The sequence below is a fragment of the Anomalospiza imberbis genome, chromosome 10, assembly GCF_031753505.1.
Source record: "Anomalospiza imberbis isolate Cuckoo-Finch-1a 21T00152 chromosome 10, ASM3175350v1, whole genome shotgun sequence".
NCBI classification, from domain to species: domain Eukaryota; kingdom Metazoa; phylum Chordata; class Aves; order Passeriformes; family Viduidae; genus Anomalospiza; species Anomalospiza imberbis.
The window spans coordinates 18,773,381-18,796,196 of NC_089690.1; the positions used below are offsets into that span (position 1 = coordinate 18,773,381).

General features: G+C 40.2%; 1 long non-coding RNA gene across 1 annotated transcript; it reads right to left on the bottom strand.

The window, feature by feature from the left end:
- Positions 1–1,211: 1,211 nt before the first annotated feature.
- On the bottom strand, positions 1,212–22,430 carry LOC137479586 (uncharacterized). The gene is made up of 5 exons (XR_011002368.1): positions 22,280–22,430; positions 15,594–15,757; positions 3,172–3,297; positions 2,849–2,925; positions 1,212–1,395 (listed from the first exon to the last, which is right to left on the bottom strand). It is a non-coding gene; the product is annotated as an uncharacterized lncRNA (long non-coding RNA).
- Between the last annotated feature and the right edge of the window lie 386 nt (positions 22,431–22,816).

Below are 22,816 nucleotides of genomic sequence, written 5' to 3' on the forward strand. Positions count from 1 at the left end.
GATTGGTCCAGAAGCTGGTGAGACTCTGGTAGCCTTCAGTTCCAGCAGCCTCTTTTGAACATCCAGGAATAGAACATTTCCCAGAACCTCAGCATTGCTTACTCCTGTGCTAGTTAGAACTTCTGGACCTGCTCTCTCACTCTGCACAGTACTCTGGGCAAGGTAAGACAGCTTTTGGGACATAACCATGCTCTGCTCTGCAGCATCTGCATAAACTTGGGCAAGTCTGAGGTTTATAAGAGTCCCTCTTTCCTACCAGCCATAACAAAAACTGCCAAAGTTTGGTGTGGTACAAGGAAAATCATTGCCCATTTACTGCGTAGAAAAATGAGAGTTCTGATCTGTGTTCAGCCACATACACCTTCAGATCTAAGGGAGACAATAAACAATGGAGTGTAGAATTTAAGAATGTACTCATCACTGTCACAGCACATGTGGCAGTTGAGATGGCCACAATACACAGAACATCACCACACAATTTCAGAAAGCTTCAACCCATACAGAGCAACACCTTACCACATCAGAAGGCTTCAGGTGTCTGCCCATACAGAGTAACATCACTCCCCTTCAGAAGGCTGCAAGCATCTGCCCTCATTGTTCTTTAGCCCAGCCTTTTATCCCCTCATGTTGATGCACGGCACCTGTGTGCCCTCTGTTCCCTTGGTGGTTGCTCAGTGCACCTGGGCACTCCATGGCTCATTGCTGTCAGTGCTGCTCACCTGCTTCTCACAGCTGTGCCCACTGGGGATGAGGCTCCCATAGCCCCACTCCCAATCACCACAAACTGTGTACCTACACATCACCACTTACTTATTTTGATCCATGTATTCTATATTTTTGGTTCTACATTAAATAAAAGGGCATAATTCAGTCTGAGTATCTTATGAGGATTGGTTGAAGAAAGCAGGATTTCACCCCATTTCAGTGATACTACAAAATCCACGTCTCTAACGGGGAGGCCAAAAGGGCAGAAGCCTTACTATCACTAAACTTCAGCTGTAAATGCTCCTTTCTTCTTAACAGCTCTTCTTTATAATAATTTTCATCCAACTCAAGGCAAGAATAGAGCCTCATTTCAAAGAAACTCGATTCAGGGTCATTTTCTGTAATGACATCACTTTAAATCTTGCTAATCTGACACATAAAATCATTGCTAAAAATCTCCCTTTTGTCTCCAAGATATTCTTCAGCAATACTTACTCTACCTGGAAGCATTCTTTCTCTTCTCTATGACCCTGCCTGCCCAAAGTACAGGTAATGCAAACAAGCTGTAAGTCAGAAAGATTTACCAGTCAGATCTTATTCCACCTTTTTCTGGTTTGTAGCCAGATTTCCCAGTGGGAGGTCAGAGCCATTGGGCAATTCTTAGGAACAGGTAAAACATCCTTGAACCACCTGTGGAGGATTTGCAATTAAGAACCAATATCTTCACCAGTGGAAATCTAATTCTTCTATTAAGCAACAGGACACAGACCTTGCTTGCTATCCTCACATCCACTTGTCAACTTTCAGGGATATTTTAATTTTACACATAATACTTGATTTTTAATATTTTTAGGGATTCTCCTACAAAAATGCAGATTAACCCAGAACACCATAGTCTGAAATCCTCTCATACCATTTTTTTTTAATAACAGAAGTCCTTTTGTTTAAACATCTGCCCTCTGCTTTTAAAAATCAACTGATGGAGGTCACAGGTTTCTTACAGCTGAAGCCCAGTTTGTGTCAAGTCTAGCAAAAGCATTTCAGGGACTGCTGTGGCTGTTTTTACAATTACTGCAAGCTGTCTGCTGGCCTGTGGATGTTTAGCTTGTCTCCTGAGCAGTCAGCATAGCCTCTTGTTATAAAGAGGGCAAACTGAATAACAAGGAAGTCAAGGACACTATAAAGGAAACTGAAAACAAGTTGCTTGGCACTGATTTTGACACCAATACTCCTGGAAGCAGAGGCTGGTGCAAATGTAACATCTTTGCCTTAGCTTTCACTTTATGAAGCTGTTGGGTTAAGCTCATGCTTATAAAAGACCATGCAAAAACTGATTCTCTTTATTGATTTGTACACACACATATATGCTTGGTCACACTAGGTACGTTAATTCATAAGATTCTAAGCACTCAATTTCAGCACAGTGCTTTAATCTAAAAGTCCAGATGAGCTGAGTTTCCTTCTGATAAAAGCTATACAATGGCAGTGATGTTTCTATTCTCTCATTCTTTTCACAATGTACATTTAGACCAGACTTAAAAAGCAGTTAGAGCACTCAGAATACACACATCTATTTGTGTCCTGTGTTGCCACTTCTTCATTTCTCTGTAGTAGTTATTCTTTTATCATGAATGGCTTACCAAACATCAACTCCACGTCCCTCCAGAAAATTAAAGGCTATATATCATATAATAAACTACTCCACTGTCATCATAAACTACAAGGAGTCAGTTGTTCAGGATGTCGTCCAGCCTCTGACCAGAGGCAAGATGAAGGCTGAACTCTGACCTGAAGGAGTGATTGAGAATATACTGTTTGTCACTGTCCAAAGAAAACGTGAAATGCCTCCACTGGCATTCAGACGTTCTAAATTTAGTTCCATGCTGAAGTCCAGAGATTAGTGAAACCTTTCAAAGAGGAGATGATAGTGCTTTGTGTTTCACCCAAGGACAAAGCTTAATCATGTTCCTCCCTAGGGGACCTTACAGCACATTTCTAAAATAATAAAATTCCAGCTGTGTAAATTTGGACAGGAGACAGTCATTTAGATTTTTTGCTCACATAAATGGGATGAGCAACCTAAGTGTGTCAGTTCAGGAATTCAGCCTGCTAAAACACTCCATCACAATATCTGGCAGTTTACCTTCAGATAATTATGGTGCTCTCTGTATGTGTTTTCAAACACTGACCTTCCATACATTTCTTATGACGCAGGAGGAGCTGAAGTTATGACAACGTTTGAGTCAGAACTGAAAGCTTGGTGCTGCTGCAAATGACTGGCAATACCTGGCAGCCCGTGCTGGGCTTTGACAATTTCCAAATGCCCTAGCAAGAAAATGAAAATGCAGTGCCTCCTTTAAAGCAGCAATTCTCGGTAGTCTCTCTTCCCTGACCTTCTTAATTTTCCCTCCCCAGCACATGCTAGGAATGAAGCTGTGTGGTGCTCTCCACCCCAAATTTCATTACCTTTTCAGAGGGGAGCCTGCAATCATTCTACACCAGAGCTTGTCCTCTTAGCACCTGCCTCTGATCTGTTTCTAGCACCCCCATCTCTGAAATGACTGGTGTTAACTTTTAGCTTGGGATCCATTGCTGTAAAATGTGGAGCTCAAGTCAGAGATGAAAGTTTAATGTAGTTGCTGCTTTTCCTCCCACACAGACAAGGTCTAAGTCAATGGTGAAACAGCAAGACTTAAGGATTCAATAGCTTGATATTTATTCATCAGTCCCATCCCAGCTTGCATATGGGGCTTCAGCCCTCATCACTGAATGTGAAGGGAAGCCTGAACTCTCTCCAAAAACCCTGGACATGCAGCTTTAGAGGGCATCTCCTCTGTGAGGCGGTCTGTGTGAAGCTTCCCAAAGCTGACAAAAGAAATTCCATTTACTTTTTTTCTTCCTAATTGAGCTCAGTGTTTTCAGTTCAACCCAGATACTAGGAAACGTGTATAAAAAATCTAAACTATGTAAATTTTAAGGCATTAAGATCATTATAACTGAATAGTAATGATTTCTTCCCCTTCTCACTCACTGCCTGCTTATTTGAGTGCATACTGCTGACAGTTCAATGCCAGCATGGGCAGCACTGACTCACAGCAGTGTCACAGTAAGAAATCCTACAAAACACACACCTTTCTGCACATTTATGCCACAAGGACTAACACTGTGTGGCCCTGTGACACTCCAGGGGTCAGTCAATATGCATGAACTTGAAGGACTAGAGTCTCCAAATATCTAATGTTATGAACCAAACAAATGGCCCAAGGTCAGAGACAGAGGTCACTTCACTGTGAAATGGAGGTTAAAGAGTACTGACTAAATTCTTTGAGCTGGCCACCCAACCTGCTTCATTTCACATCCTTCTCAGGAATCATTACATATTTCTTCAAGTGCAGAATAAAATTTGCTGCATTCAGTGCCTGGTTTTTATTCTCAGATCATATTTATCAAATGTGTACAAGAAGTTTTATTAGCACTCCCCTGTCCCATAAAAGAAACAAAAAAGGAAAGGATATCTTCTTCCCCATAAGACACTAGGTACTTGTATACATTACTAATTTAAAACAGATTTTTTTTTTTTTCAATCAGAGCAAAAAAATATGTTCTTTCCAGATCTAAGGTTGTGTTTGGAACTCCAAAATTAATTTGGTGAACTCTTTAAAGATATGTCTGATAGAAAAAGCCATTGCAGTGATACGACACTGTATGTAGGAAACTACTTCATTGCCTAGCAATTCTCAGCTGCTTCACCATTAAGGTTTTAAACATCATTTCTCTCTGACAAGCTCAGCAAAATCCACAAGCAACAAAACTGAGTCAGTTCAAAGTGACTTACACTGGGAAATGTTTCTAGCTTTCCACATGTGTGCAGAATTACAATATTTTTTTCCTCTCCTCACAGTTTAAATAACACTAAACTGTTTTATTGAAAAAAGAACGTCAACAAATAAACAAAAATTTAGATTATGTGCTTCACAGCTTATTGTAATGCAATTGCACCTAGATGACAGGAGCTGATATTCCCTCTGGCAACAGTTTAACCATAATAGGGAAAGAATGAGTGTATATTTACTTTACTGACTTGGAGGCTACTGACTAAATCAGAGCCTCAGTATTGACCAGGCACTATTTGCTAATTCCAGGCTTCAGCAGTGACACCACAACCCTGCATATCACAGAGCTGACTGCTCTAAAAGGCAACAGAGTCTAAGTTACTGGGGTATTAAACCTCACAGATCACAGCATACACCTCCAGTGCAAGCCTGAAAGACCAATACCTTCCCATCTCCCTGTTTTCACCCTGATGTCCTATTCCTCATACCAGCACCATCCTATTATTTCAAAACACAGCTTGGATGCAGTGCAAATTCCATATCCACCACTCTTCACTTCCACAAGTGGCTTAAAAGAGCAGTGGATGTTGCATAAAGCCACAAAGGAAAAGAAAAAAAATATTAAGATAGTCAGGGTTTGGAATCCAAGTTGCTGCTTCCCATCAATAAAGTAACACCAATAGCAGTCAATTTTAGTTTCCTCCATTTTGCCCCTCTGTAGGGTGAGTAACAGTGTTGTACCAGCACAGAATGTGCAGATTGATAAAAAAAGGAATGAGAAGAATTTCATCTTATAAAGAGAGGTGCTCAGAGCTGACTGTCTGAAACTGGGGGATGACTTCCTGATGAAAGATACAGCCCCTTGGTTCAAGCAGTAGGTTCATTTATAAATGTGCACTAATTCTTCATAAAAATTCATTAATGGGAGCTACATGATCAAGAAAATAAGGTTAGAGCAGGGCAAACATTTGCAGTGATCAATTTATCTGGCATTGTTAGCCACTTCTGTGCAAGCAGTGTCCCTTTTTAAAGGCAGACTGGCCCAATTCAGGTTAAAACAGCATTTTAGTTTTCTGAGTTTTCATGCATGGGTTGCTGTGTTACCACATATACTGCTTTTTTGTATATGACATGCAACTGGTTAGATCATTTGTTCTCTGGATCTGTATGACATTTGTGCATGACCATTCCCACAGGCAAGAAATAAAATGGGACCAAAAAAAATCATCCAAGGAAAGAAGTGATCCTCATGCAAGCACATATTCACAAATACATCTCTGAAGAAAGCGCATACTTATGCATCAAAAAGCAGGATGCACCTTCCAGTAAGGTAATCATCTTCCTCTTACATGCCCATGTCAAAGGAAAACACTGTTCTGCAGCCACAGCCAAACACCACAGATGCTCTAGAGCTGCAGTGACAGTGACTGAAAGACCATGGGGTAGCGACCAAATCAAATCCATTATATTTGCAAGCAGTCCCTAGAACTTATACAGTAGTCAAAAAGGTAATATTTCCCTGAAACCAGTATTTACCATGCCAGTCAGGAAGTTAGAGGGAGGAGTTTTGAGCAAGAGACCTCAAACAGCTCAATCTCCTGTAATCCCTTAAAATGCACAATTAAAATATTTCTGTCACCTTCAAATTCCCATTCTCTCTAAAAAGTTAACTAACCCAAACAAATGGAGACCAAGGCTATACTGACATCATGGATTCAATTGGAAAATAAGTATTTTTAATTAAGAGGAAATTGCTTTCAGATTAAATGAAGGGGGAATGACAAAAGCAGAGAAGGAGAAAAAGAGGAATGAGGAAAGTTATCCTAATAGCTCACCTGTATTGAGAACATATATCCTCACAAAAGGATTTCTTGCTCTTCAAGAAAGGGCTCTTTTGATTTATTTAATTAGCAACAAAGCATGAATATGACCACAATATTTTTACTCCTACATGTGCCTGCCATAATAAGCCCACCAGGTTTACTGACCTTAGCAAGAAGGATATTAAAAGGATGGGACAAAAGTCTTCATATTTTATTGCTTTCATTCTAGTACATTATACCAAATTACAGCAAGGTACTATTTGTAAAACATTCACAGCAGAAACCAAGAATATCTGTTGATGCCTCAGTTTATACCTATATAATAACGTCTACTTCGGATGTTGCTACAAATTCCAACAATTGTAGTGTTAGTCCGAGGCATCATATCACATCACTTACAGGACTGCTAATGAGCTCCTGACACTTCTGTGCTAACCTCCAACAGTGCTGCTAACCCTACAAATCTCTAATGTTCAGCTGGACTATTCACAACTTTTAAAGAATGGATTGACTTTGGGGAATCAGGACAGCAAACAAAAGTCTAGTTTTACCTGTAGAGAAAATAAGAAAGTCCAATATAAAGCATTTGGGCTCCCCATTAGCTGTTCAATACGCAAGGTACCAAACTGCATCCACTTATCTTGTAAGTCATCCGTTTCTGTGGGCTACTGCCCTTTGTAAAGGCTCGTGGCTGGTCTACAAAGTGTATTTGAGCCCTGAGGGTGTTAGCTACTCCTGACCGTTCACAGCTGACATGAGAGAGCACAGCTGTCTCTCTTCTCTTAGTCACACACAGAAGCATACACATATATTATACCTCTTTTCTCAGCATGAAAACATTCCTAAAAAATCTTTTTCTTACTCTAGTAATTAAGCATTCCATATTTTGCTAACAAAACCTTGATCACCAAAATTTTACAGAGACAGATCTCCCCTGTGGCAGTGGATGAGGCTTCTGTATCCTTTATACTGTAAACCTGACTTAGACCATTTCTGTATTTTATGTCAACAGAAGCATACACTATTCATAAATGCTCTGCCCTAGCCTTCAGCCTATTGACAATAGCTACTACAGAGCTAGAAAAACACTCAAAGTAACCCCAAAACACACTTCCAGAGGGCTTCACTGCCAAGTCTGGAAAACGGAAAAATACCATTCAACAGTATTAAAAAATAAACAGTTGAAATTTCTTTTGCTGCTAGTTTGAGTCATACCAGACTGTATCCTAGAGTAGCAGGTCACAGTAAGAGGTTCATTCATTGGTATTCAAAACCACCAAGGAAGACCCTTTCCTGGCCTTCATAAACATACAGGAGGAAGGGAAAGCTATATCAATGTTGGGAACCTGCTTACCAGCAGGAGAGAAACAGACTTATTCCACTGTTTTCCTTACCTTTATTCCAGAGGTATCACAGCAGCTCCAACACAGCTCTTGAAATTCCCACTATCTTTGTATTCCCCTAATAGCCTGTGGCCAACAGAAAGAAGGTGGCACTAAAGGGTGGGGTAGGGTGGGTGAGAACCATCCTCATTAAATGCAAAGCCAGCAGTTAGAGATAATAAGGCACCAAACAACAGTAATTAGCAATAATAGCTAGCACCTTGTTTCTACCCTTGCTGTTTCTTTAGCCACAACCACCTCCTGTGGGGAGAATTGAGGACAAGAAGCTGAGGGGCTGGGATTGAGGATTTAACAGTAAAGAAAATAAAGCAAATGCTGTAAATATTCTTCCCTCACATTTGTAAAAAGCAACCAAAGGATCTCTTTTTGATAAATCAGACACAGATGTGGGAAGACCCCTGGCAGCCAGAAACCTACTACTTGCTTTTGCAGAGATTCCAGGGACACCTCATAGCCCCCTTAAGACCTAAATTTTGTTCCAGCTGGTTCCTTGAGGCCAGGTCCTCAGCACACATAAATCATTCCAAGCTCTAGTGAATTCCTTGTAAAACCACCATCAACAGAGAAACCAGCCTCTTTTACCTCTCCTTGCAATTCCAAGTGTTTGTTTCCTTTTCATCCAGCAGTTGTGCTGCTGAATGTTAATGAGACGAGAGGTGATTCATTCCCAATCAACCATCACCAGAATAATTAGCACGAGCATCTAACCTTCACTCCCCCTGCTTTTTCAGGTACTACACATCCTCTGCTATCCACAGGTACGTGGATACTGTGTGGAGTATTTCAGCTGTATCCCAGCTGTAATTATTTTCTCAAGTATTCAAGGCATTTTGAAGAATCGCAACCACCCCTTAGTGTTTTGATGGAAATGCAGTTGTTATTTTTCTATGTAATTATTTCATCATATTTATTACTTAAACCATCTCTAAGAACAAAAGCTACACGGCAAAAGCAAAGCTTCATTTCACCAGGTGCTCTCCTGACAGTTTGAGGAAAGCTATTTAGGGAAAAAAAAAGACAGAAAAAAACCCCTTTTCTTTTAACATCACTGCTCTGACAACCACAAAGGCTGCCTGACATTCTTGATAGCTCTATTTATGATGTTACATTATCCTGCAACTGTGAGGAATGCTGTTTCTACTAACCAGGCTTAGGTCTAAATAGAGCTGTGAGACAAACTCTTTTCAGCCGTGCGACCTCCTGGAGAGTGAACAGAAACCAGGAACTACTGAATGCTTGCAAAGATGGAAAGAGTTAGTGTCCCCCTTGGTCTCCCACCTGGGGCCCAGTGTGTCTCAGGGAGCCTCAGACTGAGAAGTTTCCCTGGTGGGGAAACAGCAAATCTATCATCCAGCTGTGAACAGCTGCAACATACACCACATGAAGAAAGCCACTTCAGCAGCTTGGATCCTTTCTTTTTTATTACTTCAACTAGAGGAGACATCCTTGGACATCCATGATGGATTGTGGCCTCTTGGAACTTCAAGACAGAAAAAGTAAAGCAGTAGATTCCAGAACAAGAGAATCAGAGCCTGTAAAACCCCAGGTGGCCAGCTATCTGCAGTTACCAGATTTGCTCTCTCTTTTAGGCTTTTTTCCACCCTCACACCCCTATCAAATCACAAAATCATGCACAGAAACTTTAGAAGGAGGTTCAGATTTTCTCAGTGCCCACATTCACACATGCTTCTTAACTTCTCAAAAAATACAGATAAGGCTGCATGGAGTTCCATCCCACAAACACTACAATAATATTTGGTGTTTATTAAGGACTTGTCATAAATAAAATATTTACAAACAACATCACAACCATTATCACCATTTTACAAATGGAACAAATAAGCTAAGGGACTTCATAGCAGGGGGAACTGGAACCAAATATTCCATGTTCCTGCTTGATCATGTTGCCAAATAAATCCCAGCAGAGATAACTTTTTGTTAGTCTCTAGGGTAAAAGAAGTTCTGTTAGGAAATAAGCAGGATAAATAAAGCAAGTGAAAAGTACTATGATTTTAAATTCTCTGACTTTAAGAACTGTGAACTGGTTGTTTTTTGTTTGTTTTTTGTTTTTTTTTTTTTTTGGGCCACATTCTTTAACTGGTTTAAATCAATTTGCAAGGGTTTTTAGCCTAATTTCTTAATAGAAAATATATAGACTAGAACTGGTGTGATTGTGCTCTCTCTTACTTCAAACATTCTTTGAGTTTGATAGTTAGTTTAACCCAGATAGAAAAGGTGTGGAAGTTTCAAAGGTAACTATATTCCCATAGATCTTAAGACTGGTCCCAGACAGGGCAGAGCTGGAACCAGATTAGTCCTGTCACTCAAAGACCCTAAGATATGGCAGCAGACAGAATTTACAGAACAAAGATGGCAAAAACATTTTAAAATCTATTTTTGATGTTCATTTGTTAATTTATCTTCAATTTCCTGTTCTCACTGTATGCATGAGTTCACATTTCAGAGTACTGGACAATATGAGAACTGAGGGCCCGTCTAGAAGCACAGCAGGTTCTCAGTTCAGAGCTATGTTTCCAAGCACATTGAAATCCATGTATATTTGTAGCAGTAAAAATAACAGCTTTTAACAGCTATTATGTGGGTTTCTGGATGATATTATTATTATTAAACAACTAGTTCATCAAATTAAGATAATAAATTTATCAGATCAGAAATTTCCAAATAAACGATCTTTTAAAACCTTTACTATTTGGTAGCTACAAGACAACTTACTGCCAAATTTTCATAATTTTTATTTCTTTACATTTAGAACTTCAGTGACTAAGCCTCCAGTGTATTATAAACACTTGGTCTTAATTTGACCAAGAATTTCCAAAATTATCCCAGAAACCCAACCATGTCCTAGGCTGTATCACGAGTGTGGCCAGCAGGACAAGGGAGGGGATTCTCCCCCTCTGCTCCTCCCTTGTGAGACCCCACCTGCAGAGCTGCATCCCAACATAATACTGATCTATTGGAGCAGATCAGAGGAGGCCACGAAGATGAACTGGAGAGCTGGGGCACCTCTGCAATGGAGAAAGGCTGAGAGAGAGATGGCATTGCTCAGCCCAGAGAAGAGAAGGCTCCAGGGAGGCCTTAGAGCAGCTTCCAGTGCCCCAAGGGTTCTACAAGAGAGGAGAGGACTTCTGACAAGGGCATGGAGTGACAGAACAAGAGAGAATGGAGCCACACTGACAGAGAACAAGTTCAGATTAGGTATAAGGAAGAAATTCTTCCCTGTGAGGTTGGTGAGGCCCTGGCACAGGCTGCCCAGAGAAGCTGTGGCTGCCCCATCCCTGGAAGTGTCCAAGGCCAGGTTGGATGGGGCTTTGAGCAACCTGGTCTAGTGGAAGATGACGTTGCACATGAAAAGGGGGTTGGAACAAAATTATCTATAAGGTCCCTTCCCACCCAAGCCATTTTACAATTCTGTCATTTCTGTGGAAATCTTGTGAAGCAGTAAATTTTTCAGTTTCAAAGGCCAAAGACATTCAGTCCAATACCATCATCTGAGGCTGAGGCTGTGTGCTCTGGTATATTTTGCAATACTGATACACATAAGCCATTTGCTGTTTAGACAGTTGAGATCTCTCAGCAGTTCTGATACAAGGTGAAAAGTGGAATACATATGCAATGGTGTGTCCACACACTGAGAGGTAAAAACATGGTTTGTAGAAAGCACATTTGGCTGGTTCTTTCTTCTGGAGTGAAGTCACAGACACACTCTTTGTCTGGTTGCTACTATTCCAGAGGAAATGCCAGAAAATTAGTTGTTCAGTGACATCTCAGCTACGCCAGAGAAATAGCTTGAAAATTCACTCCAGGAATTGATCCTCTATTGACAAGGGAATGAACTGTATTACATCATGGGGTAGATTCTGCTCATTCTTACTTTGGATTAACACCAGTGTTGTTGAGATAAAAATGTGACCCCAAGGGCCATTTCCAGCTCTCCTCCTCATGATCCATTTCTTGCAACAGAGCCATAAGGTTATGTGACGTATCTGAAAGAGGAGCTCCTAGAGACAATGAAGAAAGTTCTTATTCAAATACATGGGTCTTCACTAAAAACAGACAGGGAGAAATTACTGTCAAGCTATTTGCTTTATAATGTGCTCCATTGTCTCTCAGAAATAAAGACTCCACTTTTCCATACTTGCATGTGCAATTTAGCCATTATCATATTGTACTTGTTGGAATGTCAATTTAAGAATCTAAAATTCTTATTTTTCAATTTTATTTCTTTTAATCTTGGAGAAACAAAATTTCTGTCTCTTGTTCAGTTTCTCTTTCCCTTTTATTTCCAATTGTTCAATTTCACCATAACTCCAGTTTTTTGTCTCAGTCCCTAGAAATTCCCTGCTCCTGAAGATTATCTTGTCCTGCCATCTAGCGAGCCCTGAGCAGGATAACATGCTTCTCACTGAGCCTAGAGACAGCTGAAGAGCTAAAAAACAGGGTGGGGGTTTTGAAAACCTTCTTGTCCTATATACATTTGTTCTTTCACAAAACCTACAGATAAAAGTTGTAGATTAATCTATCTTTTCCCTAAACAGCAAAACCTGTTACTGTAATTGACTGATTTTGAAGAGGTTTAACAGGTTCCATCTCATGATAGGCAGTAATTTTAGTGTTACCCACCAATGTATTATAGGAGATGTTTTGTTGCAGGCACGAGTGTCTCCTTTCAATAGAAATGTTCCTGAGATGGAGACCTGGGGAGAAAGATCCTGTTGTGCCAATGTAATGAAACTGCCAGGATGATGTTTTAGTAGGTACCAGGCTGCATCAATATTAACAAGAAAAGCTTTTGCTGTTTTAGGATAACTCAACCAGCTGCAACCAGCTGAACTTCCCTTTGGTTAAAAAAGCAGATTTCAGTCTCATTTGGACTGGGTGTCCACTGGTTTTACTGTTTTAGGTGACCGTGCTATACACACAACACACTAATAAGTATTTCTTAATATGCTTGCTGTAGATCCAAAGCCCATTGCAGTCAATGAAAAGACTTTCAATGGCTTCAAACTGGCTTTAGTCCAGGTCTTTATTCACTAAAGAATTCTTAATTGAAAATTAAAAGATGCAAGTAAAAAAAAAAAAAAATCAGGCCTGAAAAGGGGAGAGCATTTTTCAGCCAAAGCACTACTCAGGTATGAGTTAGGATTAGATTGGAATTAAAACCCTATGAATAAGGTCAACACTCACAGGAAGCAGGGTCAGCACTAAAACAAATCCTAACAGGGTGAAACACCCAGTTAGTGCTACTATTGTAGAATCCTTCTTTAAACAAAACAAAGTACCTAAGAAAACACCACAGAGGGGGGAAAAAAATAACAGCAAGCTCACCACTTCAGTCTTTCATTATTACCATTTGTTTCGATGACAGGTGGAAAGCAAACAATGCTCTCAAATCAAAAGATTTGGTCATTTTGGTTAGCAAGTTATGCTAACTTGCATTGCCAAGTTAGCATAATTCCTTTGGGGTCTGCTGTAAAAAAATTGTTCTCTTTAAAGTATATTCTGCCTTGAAAAGGATTTTATAAGCAAAATCAGATTTTCACTTGCTGTGAATGGCATAAAGGTTTTTATCTACATGGATACATATTTTCCAGAGTCCTAAGAGACATGATGTAAAAATGTATACTTGAAACGTACTTCTAAGCTACTCCCATAAATGTAATACCCGTAAAGTGACTGCCACAGTTCACTGCAGTGCAAAAACATAAACCAGAAGTAAACATCCATTTACATGGCAGAAAAGTGTCTTACATTACACCTATTGCAAGCCATTCAGAGAAGCAAGTTTAATCTCTAATCACCTTCCATGTAATCATGCTCTTCATAATAATGCAACATACAACCAGGAGTACTTTCCAGCTACAGCCAGTAATAAATGGGACTCTTCCTTCTGCAGTTTGAGTTTATGAATTTCAACATCATGTTCTTTCATAATGACATCCAAGACAGACCCCACTGAAAATTTTCCTGCAACGAGGAGTTCTGGTTCATTCAAAGCACAGATGATGGTCTAAAATACCTGAACTTCCTATGATCATATTCTAGATATACTTGTCTACCTGTCCCTCTACTAGTAAGTGTTGAACTTATTGTTTAGTTTGCAACTTGACAAAAATGTTGGAACCCAAATGATGTTAATTTCTTAAAATTACACCAAACCCAGCTGGACTGAGGAGAGAGGGAGGTTTAGCATTCTGGAGAGAAAAAGACTGCAAAAGGAACCCTAGCCTGCTATTAGATATCAGCTGCTCCAGCCCAGGCAGGGTATAATCCTCCCATGCAGGTCATAAATCTCAAGAAAATCAAGTCTCGTCAGCTCAGCGGTTGACATGAACTGTTTTGCCTGCACTCTTGCTTGTTGTGTTAACAACTCTTCCACACTTTGGACGTGCCAGCTTATTCCATGGCAACACTTGTGTGCAGCTGCCTGCAGCACACACCCAGGCACTGGAGCAGGCTCAGCACCTGGGATGCTGTGTGCAAACCCCAGCCAAGATCTGAATCAAACACTAACTACTGCTGCTACTACTTCAGGAGCAATTGCTTGTAGTAGATTGCATATCTATCCACAGAAAATCTCTGAGCCCTATCAGCCAACAGCTGTGCCTTAAGACACTACATTTGACTCTGGGGAGTAGATGGAGCACAGTGGGAACAGATGCAGGCAGGATCTTTCCAGAAACAAATTTCTGCTTGCTCCAAGTGGAAAGTATTAAACACAGAACTTTGCAGAAAAAGTAACCAAGACTTTCCTGAACTTCCAAAACACATAGATTTTTCCTCAAACTGCTACAGAGGTGGACCTGGGTGTCAAAGAGACCACCTCAAACACAGACACAGACAGATAGTGCTTTGCCTATCAAGATTGAGCTTAAATGTGGGATTGCATCATTTAATTAATAATTTTAGTATTCAGGTATTTATTAATGTACTGGGGATTTGCTTCATTTCCATGCATTTTCTTGAGAGTCTCAGATCTAGTCAGAGATATGTATGTTTTCAAGGTGCTTATTTTCTAGGATTTAGCCATTTATTTCTTCAAGTTTAAGGAATTCAAGGGAAATCCCAGATTTACTGAATTCACTGAGGAAACATCCTCAGACTTCAAACTATCAAATAAACAATAAAGAGAAGCATCTTGATAGGAAAAATAAATCTAGCTGAAAAAGATTTTGCATATAGGCAAATTTCCAAGCATATTTTATATCTAGGAAATCAATAAATATGAAAAAGTATATTTTGGAAAAGAATTCCCTCATCAGGTAGCAATAAAGATGCATTCATTTTACCACTTTCCCTTCACTTTCTTGCAGAGGGCAAGAGAGAAACACTTGTCTCCTGTCTTCTTTGAAATTTAACATCATATAATATCAGGACCATGCCACGCTGAAATTTGGCATAAATAGTGCAACATATCAATCATTTTCTCAAAATCACATTACATTATCTGTGTTTTTTCTCTATTTCAGTATTAATATCAAGAACTCTAAATATATGGAGGCTATGCTTAAGGGCACTGTCACAAATTACATAAATTCTGTTGCAGACAAATTTTTATTGATTTTATACTTTCTTTTATGTGTATGTGTGTGAGTGTGTGTATATATATATATATATATATATATATACACGCACTTATATATATTCTTTCAAATAAGCTAGAAAATATTCAGTAATTCTGTAGTTGAGACCAGAAAAGCATGATTATATAGACTTAAAAATTCTGTTGCAACTTCTGAGTTTGTTTTCTACATTGTCAACATTATCAACAACAGTAAAAGACCTTCTGAAACTCCCTGGTCCACACTCACATCTTCATATCTGTCTGCTGACAAGTGGCACAGAGCATATAAAACTTAGCCAGGGATTCTTGGCAGGTTAAGTCCTATGAGAAGCATCCCAGATCAATTTCAGGACAACATGACAGAAATCAAGGCATGTACAGAGGTATCAGAAATTACTGTGTCTGGCATACCTGGTGAATAAAGAAAAATCAGTGCAAATCACAATATTTTTAGGAGGGTGGAACAGGAAGAACAAAACCATCTGTATTTTAACCAAGCACAAATGCTGGATTCTGTTTCTTCCCACACACAGAACACAAGACTCATCAGAGCTGATACCAGAGAGCAAAGAAGGGATCTTCTTCGTCACAAGCCTTGCAACAGGAGGGCACAGCTCCAGCCCTGGTATCCTTCTAGAAGAGGTGCCAGAAATCCTGCCCTGATTCAGCTGCATCCGCATGAGTGGATGCGTGGCTGTGGTCTTCAAATGAGCACCAGACTTATGCTGAGCAACATTATAGCCTGGAGATTCCATTGTTGTTTCACAATCTGCCCCAAAGATGAGGGGACACTTCTAAAAGATGTTTGGATGTTTTGCTACCAGATTGTTCAGATGAAAGAGCTCCTTTGTGCAGTGCTGGAGCTGCTGTGGGTATTAAAATTTTCTGAAAATGCTTTGTAGTAATGGTTGTAGTAATTCCAGCTTGCTGGTACCAGGAACTTCTACCTTGTAGAGATCAAGGCACTGCTGACTGGCGTTACCATGTCTTTAAAGACAGCCCACTTCACTGAGTTCAGAATCAAGCCTTCACTGTCCATGCAGTCCCATTTCTGCACTTCAGATATGGGATACTCTTCACCTTGCCTCTGGCAAATTTTTTAAGCTTTTTTTTTTTTTTTTTTGCCAGAAGGTTAAAAAACCTCAAAACAAAATAGATAAAATCAACAATGAAAAAAAGCACACAACATAAAAAACCCTGTACATTTCAATCCAGTAAGTGGCTGAAGAACCCTGCATCACCTGACAAAGGCACAAGACAGAGTGTGGAATGCATCCTCAAAGCAGAAAGAGCTGCTGACACAGCACATAAAGCCATTGCTGCCTGAAGAGATCCTGACCAGACTCCCACTGAGAAGCCAAGAGAGCTCCAGTTTCATTCTGATTGCTCATAGCAGGAATGTAATCAGGGTGGTTCAAGAAAGGTAAATGAAGTTACCTGCATATCAGACCAACACAGAGATTACACTCAACACTTGCTCTCCTGTCGTCACCCAGTACTGTGAAACACTCCACAATATCATGCTCTCAGGTTGTCTACCGGGCTACATTTCCTCCCAGGCAGGCAATCTGGCAGTACAGTGTGAACTTTACCTAGGAACTGGAATTTAAATAAGACACAACCATACTGCAAGTCTAGTGAAGTACCATGATGGACCTGAGCCTGTAGCTGCACTAGGATTTCTTTAGGTCAGTGTGTTTGCAGGTGTTTCAATGCACAATCAAAGCAGGGAAAGGAGTGCAGTGAATTGTAAAATAATTTTTTACAGGTCGATATTAATACCTCAAATCAGGGCTTCCATGTAGTGACAGATTTCACCCAAACAGCTGCACATATCAGGAAACACAAACACTTATGCTTTCTATTCCACCAACATGCTATTGCTCCTGTGCTGTTACTCTGCATTCCTGCAAACGCAGTCTAAGTCCTGAGCAGCCCGTAACAGATTCCTAACTTCACTTCCTGGAAGCTGGACAGCAGCACAAGGGAGGTGATTCTTCCCTTTTTCTCTGCCCTCATGAGATCTCACCCTGCAGCCTCCAGTTCTGGGGTCCTCAGCACAGGAAATACACGGACCTGTTAGACCAGGTCCAGAGGAGGTCACAAATATGGTCAGAGGGCTGGAACACCTCTCCTGTGAGAAGAGGCTGAAAGCATTGGGGCATTGGGGCTGTTCAGCCTGCAGAAGAGAAGGCTCTGGAGAGACCTTCTTGCAGATTTCAGGGAGCTTATAAGAAAGATGAGGGAACAATTTTTAGCAGGGTCTGTTGCAACAGGACAAAGGGTAATGGTTTTAAAATAAAAGCGGAGGATTCAGACTAAGTATAAGGAAATTTTTTACAATGAGGATGGAACATCGGAAGACACAGAGAGGTGCCAGATGCCCCATTCTAGAAACATTCAAGGCCAGGCTGAAGGAAGCTCTGAGCCATCTGACCCGGATGAAGATGTCCCTGCTCATTGCAGGGTCATTGGACTAAATAGCCTTTAAAGAACCCTTCCAATCCAAACCGTTCTATGATTCTAGTGTAGGATTCTATTATGCTTTTCATGTTTCATGTGTTCTTGATTATTCTCTAACATATAATCTACAAAACCAGTTTGAATGCTGGCAAGCAGGCACAAAAATATTCCTTGGGTTGAGACAGAGTGGGCAGAAGGGAACAGCAGGAGTGCTCATACAATGTTCACTTACTCAGAACATGCCATAACAGATGGCTGTCAAGATGTTTCTTGATAAACAAAACAAACATCTTTATCAGACAGGCCTTACATGTGATTTCCACATCGGTTTTCACATTTCTTTCCTTTTATTTTTTCTCAAAAATAAAGATTAACAAGAGGACAAAACCCCTTTGACTTCACAACAAAGTGAAGTGTATCAGAGCTTTAAGTGGGGAACCAGACTACTGTACACTACAATTGAACAAAATAGCAGTCTTCCACAAAAATGCAAACTACAATGCCTCTGCTAGCCCATAAAGCACTGAGATGACTTCCTGAACCATGTCCATATTCAAATGTGTTTTCAAAAAGTTGAGCTTGCAACTACAACTTCAGGAAGTTGCTTCCTAAAGCCACAGTCATGAGCTTTGAGCCAGCAGTTTGATCAGCAACTTGCAAGAACAATAAGCAGAGAAAGAACCCTGCACAGCCATGACACTCATACAGGGAAATTGATGGGGTTTAGGCTAGACCAAACAGCTGGCAGCTTCTCCACTAAACAGTTTGGCTTCAGGGAAAGCAATCAAAACCAGAGTCCCAAAAGAAAACAGAACTGTGCAAGTTGTGCTTTACTGCGTTATTTTAGAAGCCAACATTATAATTTTAATAGTGCTGTAGAGGAAAGAAGATAAAAAATCTTAAAGCTATAAAAAATGGTATTTCTTATGTTTGTTGTCGTACAACACCTGATCAAATGGGACACTATTGGTAAGGTTTTTAAAAAGACTGGGACATCAGGCCCTTCTGAGCTCATCTGTTGCAAGCCACTACGCACACTGCACATTCTCCACTGGTTGTATCTTTAGCTTTGTTTTGTTTGAAATTCTTATGTTACCACATTATCTATAGCCTTAGACAGCTTCTTGGCCCAGGCTCTGAGACTTTTGGAGGGTCAGGGCAGAGCAGTAGAGCTCTCTATGATTTCATGACACACCACAATAAACACTGCGTGGCTCCCTGCTGGTTCTGTTTACACACTCTTAAAAATGCATAACAGCTCCCGTCTGCTCTTCTGCCTGTGCTGCCAAAGGTGTGGCTGGTGTCATCCCACAGAGGCCAGGAATCCCAGCTGGGACCTCTGAAGTGCTCTTTCTCATGCTGGCAGAGACCGTCACAACTGGAATTGCAGCAGTACAATATAGGATTACAAAATACATGTTTTGTGGTTGATTATTCTAACATAATCCCAAATTAAAAACAGGGTGAAAGCCTGGATCCATTGAGATTACTAAAGGTTTTTGTCAGACTCTAAGAAGAGCCAGGCTTTCACAGACAGCATTACTTTAAATCACCAAATGCAAAAAGATATATATTCTATAGCGAATCAATACCATGGAAGATTTAAGACAGCAATAGATTTGAAAATCCAGTATAGCAGTGTCTTATGTCCTTCCTGGTCTGAAAACATGTTGCTGGTTGGTTATTGGCATAGCCGTACCCTTTAGGCTAGGACTGGGCTCCTCACAGAATGGCTTTTGGCACACAATTCAGAATGGCTAATGGCAGCAGAAATGGCCCCTCACCCCTAAAGAAAACAACAACATGCCAGAACACTGTGGCAGAAAAATACCCCTGCAGCATTGATGAGAAAGTGTAGCAAATGCCATTCAGAGTCATTCAGATGAGCAACAGGAATGAGAAATAAGTCACACTGAGAATGCTCACAAGCTGTGCTGCTATACTAATTCTGCTGTGAGGAACAGGAACTTGGAGAGAACCAGATGCTCCCTGCTCCTCTGCTGATGGATGGGCAGTTCCACTGACAGACATTCCCAAAAGGATCATAGGTGTCCATTGTCCCCATCCTACACACTCAGCAGGGCTTTCCACTAAGGCCACTTCTAGCAGAGGGTTGTGGTGATCTGGACAATTGTCCAGCAGGGAGCAGAGTGAGGAGGATCAATCATGGAGAAAGAAGAATCAAGGTAAACATTAATAAAAATTAGCTGCTGAAAGAGAGAGCTGCAACCAGACAAAACTAGGCACTCATTGCTGAAAAAGCACAAGGAGGCTTGGCTCTGCCAGAATGGGCTCTGTGTGGGAACAGCCTGGAACACCACACCGTGCCAGGGGCGAGGGAACCACCATGGAGCAAGATATTGTAACATTCACATTCTCTGGACAGAGAGACATAATTCTGTCAGGAGAAACACAGAGAGAAGAAGAGAAAATAATCTTTATCTCTGCTCCTTCATTTTCCCCATGCGGAATGTGGTATGGAGATTGTTTACCTGAAGTGATTGCTGGGTTGGATTCTGATGAAGGTTGTTTGGGTTCAATGACCATAGGATCCAGCTGTGGCTCAGACTCTCAGCAGAGAGTCACAAGTTTGTAGTTAGTTAGATAGGTAATCAAGAAGAAAGTATGTAGAATAGTATAGTATCTTTTTCAATAGTCTATTAATGTAATATAGTGAATTGCAGTGAAATATCAAAACCTTACAATTCCGATAGATTTGTAAGGCACGGTATGTTTATTTCAGTGCTGGATGTATGTGAGGGATCTTTTCCCTTCAAAGGACATGCATGCCCCTGAAAACTCCCAATCCTTTTTTATTACTCTAGCTAATTTACATATTCATAGAGTTTCACAATAGGTTCATGCATATTCATTCTTCTGATTTCACATTACACTTACAGCTAGTTACACTTGTACTCAGTTTTTGTCAGAAAGTACAGACAGAACTCCTGGGTCGATCTGCGCTGTCTGTTTTAAGGTCCAAGGAGTCTTTCTTATCTCTTATCTCTCTAGCTTGGAAATTTGCATTCTTTCTCCTTAGCTGGGGCAGTTTTGCTAGTGCTGCAGTTACCAGACTAAACAGCATATTTTACTTATGTCAGCAAGCTCAGAGGCATATTTCACTTAAATCCAAATGGATTTCTACCCTGTTAAATTTTTACTCTGTCTCAATAGTATAGTTTTAATAAAGCTATCCTTCAGCCTTCTGATTTGGAACCAGACATCATCATTTCTTCCCACATCCGGGGTTCACCACATTTTTACTATAAGATATTTCAGTTGTAACACTAAACAACCTTCCACTTGCCATGAAAGGTTTATTTGATCATAGATACAGACTGCAGCTCAGTTAATATCACACAGGCTTCCAGTTCTAGCTGTGCCACAGCTATTAAAGGCAGAGCTAATCAAAATATGAAAAAAAATCATTCTTGTGACAGGTTTTGAGTCTTTAAATTTTTGTGAAGTTCACTTGTAACCAGAAAAAGGAAAAGCCCATTTAAACAGGAAAACTTGGCTATTTGATTCAGAAAACATGAAGATGTAGCATGTATGTCTTACTGTAAGAATGAAATCAGAAAGACAACAAAATTCACTGACACCTGAGCTGATAGTAATTTTTATGGTAGATCAGACCATAAGAACTTGCTAATAGTGACTTGGGAGGAGGGAAATCAATGCAACTGGGATGCTATTACAGGAATGCAAGCACATCTAGAGATTCCCAAAGTGATGGGTGGCTCATTCTGCTGCATCAATGCACTAACAAATGCAAAGCCCAGGTGAAAGGGTCCCAGCTCAAGTTGGCTGCAGCAGTGCAGGGGGGAGAGAGAAAAATTAAAGCCCAAAGTAATGGCAAGAAAATGGGAGTTGCTTGAGGTTGTAGGACTAAGCAAAAGCAAAATTCCTATTCTGTTTTCCACACACATACTTGCAGGAAGCTGGTTGAATATATCTAGAATCAACTCCTGGTAAAAATAAAAATATTATTAAAAATTATACTTTTTCACCTTTGAGCTTTCAAAGAGGTACAAAACCAGGTAACATGTAAAGTATTCTCAAATATTGTTATATTACCTCTCTGCCCTTTGAAACAACATACTAAAATATTTAACAATTTTTTTTGTCATGCAGGATGCTCAAATTCTAACAGCTTTCACTGAGAGACCATATTAATGACTGAAGAGCGTGGAAGATTTACTAATTATTACCTTTCTTTATGTTCTAAGAATTAATTGGGTGGGGATGACTTATCCATTTTCAAATTTTCCTTTTCTGATTTATCCTATTTCCCTCCTTGTTTCAGGAGAACTTTTGAATATGGGATCTCATCCACTTTGTGAGTTCAAAGCTGTAATTCTAATTAAACTTTTGTAAAGGTAGATGTTAACTTTTACACTAGCTATAAACTAGAACACGAGAAAAAATACATTTAAAAAAAAGAGATTAAACTATAAGAAGAAAGAGCACCTCAAGCATTTTTGGAGGATGTGCCCATTCCCACACTTTCCTTCTCGTCATTTGACACCTTTCTTCATGCAGTAAGAGCAACTGTTTATTCCAGTCAGTTCTCCTTTGTGCAGTTTCATGGAACAAGGCTACCCAGCATCAGATGTCTCTTCCATTTTATCTGGGCTTTTTTCTACACACTTGGAGCTGGTTTGCTGGGGGGGGGGGGGGGTGGTGGGTGGGTGGTTTTATTTTTGGGGGTGTGGGGGGGGGGTTGTTTGGAAGAGTCACCAAAAGATTACAACCTGGTCAAGCAGTGGAGCCAATAGAAATCTTCTGTAAACTTGAAAGATGCTTACAGGCCACACACAGCTGCTCTTTAAAAGCAAACAAATAAAAAACCAAACAGCATTTTCTTCAAAACAGAATAAAAGGTGAAAAACACAGGAAGGAGTTTTCTTAGCCACTGGGTCTCCTGAAGCAATACTCTCATCTGCAGGTCTGGTAGCTTCACTGATGAAAACAAATCACTCTTTAGCTTTGACACTTGTCTGTTTG